Consider the following 6,675-nt stretch of genomic DNA (forward strand, 5'->3'; position numbering starts at 1 on the left):
CTTCACCTGACTTCAATGCCTTCCAGACCTGGCCCAAGCTCTTGCCCAACCCCATCTTCCCATCCCTGTAGGGAAGCTTCTGCTCCAGCCCAGAGAGGGCATCCTCTCCTGCTGACCAGCTCCTTCCCATTTCCCAGCCGTCACCAGCCTCTCCCTCAGCCTGGGACAACCTCCGCCTATCTCCTCTCAAGGTCAATTCAAGGTCCACATTTTGTAAGGAGCCTTCCTGGCTACTCGATACCTATTTTATGACATATAAAATGTGATATATATGCCCCCTCTCTAGAATGACTTTTTCAACTAGAATCATATATATATTTTATTTTAGGTTCTTTTTTTAGAAAGGCATTATAAAGTAGGAATTAAACATGGGTTTTGAAATTGAAAGCCTTAGTTACAAGGCTGGCTTCACATAATGTTGTGACTATGGAACGGTGGCTAATGGGCACATACTATAAATGTCTCGTAACCAGCAAATGACTTGACTCCCCGAAACTCGGGTTTCCTCATGAGTAAAGTGAGACTCATGACGCTACCCGCCTCACTAGGCTGTTGAGATGTGTAAGTGGATGGTGCCCGTAAGTCGTTTTCTACAGTGAGGGCATAGAACACGAACCCCTCTGTGGTCATTGTCCTTGTTGATGTGGGGACAATCCAGCAGGTATGGGCAAGGGCGCCAGGAAGAGAGAGCCCACAGTCAAAGGGATTCCCTGGTTGCCTGCACCCCCACCAGCCTCATCTCTAGGGCTTTCAGCATCTCCATGCTTGCCTTCCCTCCCTCATCTGAGTCTCTTTCAGCCCTAGGACCGGACCCTTCTCTGGAGTCCATGAGGCAGTGGTTTATGGGCACATACTTACCAGAAGTGTCTAGTGTCAGGACTTAGCACAAGAAAGACACTGGACAGGGGTTCAGCTCCGTGCCTTCTTGCTTTAAGTTCCTCAGCATCTATCCTCAGCAACACTCCCTATAAGCAAACCCCTTCCGGCAGGAATCTAACAGTCTAAGGCAGTGGTTCTCAACCTTCCTAATGCCGTGACCCTTTAATACAGTTCCTCATGTGGTGGTGACCCCCTACCATAAAATTATTTTCGTTGCTACTTCATAACTGTAATTTTGCTGCTGTTATGAATCGTAATGTAAATATCTGATTTGCAGGATGTATTTTCATTGTTACAAATTGAACATAATTAAAGCATAGTGATTAATCACAAAGACAATATGTAATTATATATGTGTTTTCCGATGGTCTTAGGCGACCCCTGTGAAAGGGTCGTTCGACCCTCAAAGGGGTCGCGACCCACAGGTTGAGAACCGCTGGTCTAAGGCCTACCATAAACCCAAGAATTCTTGCTTGTCCTTGCAAACACAGGTTGGGCTGTACTGGTATGTGGATTTGGCACAGCAGGCCTTGTGTCTCTCCTTATCTGTTGCTAAGGCCATGAAACAGTGAGTGGCCATGAATCAGCAGCCCTCCCTCATCCCCTCCCTTCCCACCCCCCCACCCCGCTCCTCCTCTTTGGTCCACCCCTGAGCATCCTCTGGATGAAGCAGAACTGACCGCAGAGGAGAGAAATGAACAGATCCGTGACATCCTAGTGTTTTGCTGCCTATTCTCAAAGTAATTGTTTAAGTACAGGCCTCTGCCTTGATAATAACTATCATCACAAGACCTTATGTTTATTAGCATCTCCTCGCCAGAAGGAAATGCCAACCTTTGACATTCTCATTCGGATAAGCAGCACACTTCCAGGGGCTGGGATCAAAGCGGAAGTGGCACACACATTAAGCAGCAGCCCCCCGCGTATCAGACACAGTGTCTATTTTTTTTTCATCTCAGCCAAGAAAGGGACCTATTTCCCACCCCTGAGCACAGCTTCCGGTGGGGCTGGGACTACCCCGACATGTATGATTAAAGCAGAGGCTGTGTTTTCAAGGAGATGGAGGAAAACCTCCCAGGACCCCTGGGGCAGGACACAACACTGCTCCTCAGAACATTCCCTTTAAAAAAGTTGTCATGAAATCCAATTAACCAGCTGGAAGGCCAGCGTGGGCAGCCCTCCTCAGGGTTAATAAATAATAGAACATGCCCTCTGTTGGAAGGGGGATCTCTCCTCTCTGCGCTCGGAGGCTGTGACAAGCCCTGCTGGCAGGGAGAAACATGTACCACCCCCACCCTTTCACCTCTGGTCCCTGAAACTGCATTGGGTCCAGCAGGGAAGATCCGCTAGACAGATGCCCAGAGTCCTGGGGACACCACCTTCCTTCCCTCCACCAAGCGCCTCAAGATCCTCAGCCCAGCCCTGGGAGTGAGGGAATGAGGGGCTTGTCTTGAGGGACTAGAGCACTGGAATGGGTATCGGGTTCGGTTCCGGGTCCAGCTCACTCTCAGATAAGCTCTTCGGAGGCTCCCGTTCCCCGCTGAATGCATGGTGAGGACTGTGAGTGGGCACAGCAGGCCCTCCCTCCCTGGCCCTCCCTCCAAAGCTGACTGCCCTGAGGGGCTCTTTGGTTGCATCTACAGGACCAGCACTGTTCAGTAGAAATATAATGCAAACCACATACGTGATTTTAAATGTTCTAGTAACCATAAATTCAAATAAACAGGTGACATTGATTTTAATAACACATTGTGTTTAACCCACTATATACAAAATATTATTATTCACCCTATCAACATAAAATTATGAATGAGGTATTTTTACGTTCTTTTTTTTGTTTTGAATTATGCCTCTGAAATCTGGTGTAGATTTTATACTTACAACACCTATCACTTAGTGCTCAGTGGCCACATGTGTCTTGTGGCTACCATCTTGGACGGTGTAGTCCTGGACCCTTGGGCCAGGCCACGGCCTGGGTGTGGGTCTAAGCCTGGGTCCCCACGATTCCTGGAGCAGGGAGACCTGCAAGTCCCACCTGGCTCACAACCACCTCCCTGCCCCTCCCTGCCGTCTAAGCATCATGTTCTTGCTTCTTGGGGACCCTCAGGCCCAGTCCTCTAGTTCAAGTCCATGGGACCACAAAAAGGTATTAGAAGCTGCTGCCATTCCCAGCGATTGCCCAGTAAAACTCCCAGGCACTCCAGGGTCATCATCTTGGGGGGACCTGGCCTTGGTCCACTCCGTCCCTCCTCACATCTTGCCCACTCCCTAGAAGGGAATGTGCGGGGCCATCCCAGAGGGAGCGGTGCCAGGACAGGGCAGGCAGGTGGTGGAGGGCTGCAGACGGTGGTGTTCCCAGGGTGGCGGGGCCTTTGTTAGAACAGAGCAGTCTTTAATCCTCTCTGCTACCAGGGAGGGAGGATGTGGTTGGCAAGTCAAGTCTTGCCTGGAGAATCCTGGCAGGAAGGTGAGCCGCATGCCCGAGTAACCAAGGACTCCACCACTCCTCTCCTTTGATGTAGTGCCTGGGTGCCACGCAGGCCAGGTCAGGCCTGTGACAGACACAGCCCTCCCCGGGCGAGTGTGACTGGGTGTGTGCATGTGCGGATGTGCCCTGGACCCTAACCAGGCTGCACTCCCCTCAGTCTGAGACCCCCCCCCAAGGGGGAATGGGCCCTGGGTTCATCTGTTCCAATCCCTGAATGTAGACATGAGGTCTGAGAAATGGGAGTGTGTGAGAGAGGGCCACGAGGCTGGGAGAGATGGCACCGTACTCAGCAAGTCCGTCCTCCCTCCCTGCCTGCAGCTCTGTGCAACGGAAGTGGGTGAGTGACCGCGTGACTGTTTCCCAAGGGGCAGGGTCTGAGAGATGCCCCCAGGCAGCCATAGGCAGCATGCGCAATGGAAGGAAGTGATATGCACAGTGGAACATGATGCCACCTCAGTGTGGCCCGTGAGTGGGAAGGAGGTCACCTGTTGGTAAGAGACCATCAGTGGGGGCCAGTTCTCATGCCAAGAACTCTGTGGACTCTGACTTGATGTCACCACCATCCCCCAGAAGTTAGAAAAGGGAAACGTAAATTGGCTCATTGATCTCTCCCGTTTATAAAACAATGTAAAGCTTGCAGAACCTTGTACCTACTTCTATGACGATGTAATTCTCCTAACAATCCTATAAGGTTGGTAGGGCAGGTATCATTGTCCTTATTTTACAGATGAGAAGACTGTGGCTTGACAAAGTGAAAGACTCCTGCAAGGGGGAGAGCCAAGAGGAGCAGGCAGACAGCCCTTCCGTCATAGAGTCTCCATTCTCCGAGCCACCCCTCGCGGAGGCCTGAGAGCAGGCATTTCACAATGTGGGGGTTTCAGATCTCCTCGGGAGTCTGACTAAAACTTTGAATCGCCTCCCCAAAGAAATGGGCTTTAAACTGCCCACAACCCCCTTGACATTAGAAAATAGAATGTGTGTAATTTTGGGGGGTGGGGGCAGGGAGAAAGAGGATCTGATTTTTAACAGAGTCTCTGACACTGAAAAGGTTAAGAATGAGTGAAAAGAGCAGTCACCAAGCTAACGAGGTCCCAAGATGCCTGCGCTGCTCATAGCTCCAGGGAGTCCCGGCCTGGGGAGCTCCCGGTGTAGAGATGAAGAGGAAAGATGGATGTGTCATCCACCTCTACCCTTAGATGGCTGCACAACCAAGGCCAGGACCTGCCCCCTCTGGACCTCACGTGACTGACCTGAACGATAGAGAGAAGTATCTCCTGACTGCTGACTTCTGAGAAGCAGAGTGAGGACGCAAGGACTGGACACGCGGTGGAGTTGCCGAGCCTGGGGTGGGATGGGGGAGTGGGGAAGGACCCAGGAAAGCCAGGGGAGGAGCCCAGGCTGAAAGAGGAGTTGGGCACTGGATAAATGGATGGTTTTTTCTGATAGTCCCGTGTCACCCTCCTGGGGCTAAATTTGCCTCAGGATGAGCCAGCCCATCCCTCACACCCTGTGTAAAAAAAAAAAAAAGAAAGGCTCCCCACAAACTTTGCCCCTGAATCCTCTGAATTGATGAGTCCCTCTTTATAAAACAAATAAAACAGAAGAGCTGCAATCTTCTCCATCTGGCTTAAGCATAAAGAGCATTTATTAAGACTGCTGGGGGGGGGGGGCTGAAAAAAAAGACCCCAGGCTGAGTTTCTAGGACGACTCCAGAGCCACACTGTGGCTCTAGCTGCCAGGGGAGCCGCTGCCTGTGGGGAGCAGGAAGCTGCTGGCTCCAGCCCACCCTGCGCCCGCTGCAACCCCCTGCCATGCCCATCCCCAGGTAATTCTGTTCTGCACCAAAAAGTGCATCTGACTGCTGGAACTTAAAGCACCTACCTGCCTACCCCGCTCCCCCCGCAGCTAGGAAAACTGGAAAATGTGGGCAGTTTAATTCTGTTGGACTTTTCCTTGAGAAGGTGGGATGGATACTCTGAAGAACTATTAACATATCGAGAGGGTGTCTAAAAGATTTGGCTAACCACATATAACATAAAACTATGATGGCACCCTGGGGATGCTGGGGACATAGTCCCAAGAAGGTTGCTACACACACTAGATTTTGGGGGCTCTTTCATTTTAATATAAGTAAATTTTGAAACTTCATGAGACCTCTGTACTATATGTGTATAGCTCTCTACCTATATAGACATCGATACATGTGTCTAGATTTCTATCTACCTATATAGACATAGATACACATACACTGTTCTATAAGTACACACTACACACACACATGTTTTATTTAGCATAGTAATCACATTTCTCCAAAAATCTTGGAGTCGAATTGAGGCTCTGAAGAGGGTATTTGAAGCTAATCTGGTTTCTTAAAATCTCAGCTGCATACACACCTAGGCCCTTAAAGATTTTAGGAACTGAGGGTGGCGAAACATTTTGGTGAATGTGGAACAGGCCTGATTTATGCCTGTGGGCCCAGCATACGTATTAACAACATCCACCTCTCTGTCCAACGTGTCCCCGTTTAGATGATAAATTACATGGTCATCTTATTCTTGGGGGACACCTGACAGGCCTGTGGCCTCTAGGATGTGCTGACAGAGATGTCATTGCAGCCTGGCCCATCCATGCCGGTGGCTGAGTTTGAATTCCATGGGGGAATCTTGGCAGTCAGTTGATTTGTCTTTATTTTCATAGTATCCGACGTGGGACATCAGGCCCTGCCTCGCCACCCCCAGCCAGCCATACCCAGCTCTCTGGGGATATGGGCTCCTAAGCTCTATTCCCTGCGAGCTAAGAATGTGCAACACACAGACTGTCCCACTCAGCTTGTCCTGCTGCTGGGATCTGGCCTCCTCTGGAATCATTTCTCACCCCTTCCCACTGCAAATAGAAGTTCTTTGCTATACCAAGTCCTCACTGGGCGTGAAATTCACCAGAGCCCGTTTTCATGCTAATTTCGTGTGAATCTGATGTCTGTTTCTTTTACTGCCCTCCTGCCTCCCTCATCAGACCAGTGACCCCCGGGTCAGGGCTATCTACTAGGTGCGGGGATTAGGTCTCCCCCATCAAACTGGGGTTCCCTAAGGGCAGGGAACTGTCTCCCCTGTCAGATAGGGGCTCCCAAGGACAGGACTAGGTCAGGAAGACAAAGATTTCACCTCCTCCTTGCTACTGCCTTTGTCTTCCGCGTCCCACAGTCCCAAGTCACCTCTAAGGTTCAAGGAAAGTTACAAGGCCCATTCTTCTGGTTCCCCACCCACTTGGGCTGGTTGGAGGGCAATATTTGTCCCTACCCCCCCCCGCCC

Source organism: Myotis brandtii, unplaced genomic scaffold, assembly GCF_000412655.1.
Source record: "Myotis brandtii unplaced genomic scaffold, ASM41265v1 scaffold119, whole genome shotgun sequence".
Classification (NCBI taxonomy): domain Eukaryota; kingdom Metazoa; phylum Chordata; class Mammalia; order Chiroptera; family Vespertilionidae; genus Myotis; species Myotis brandtii.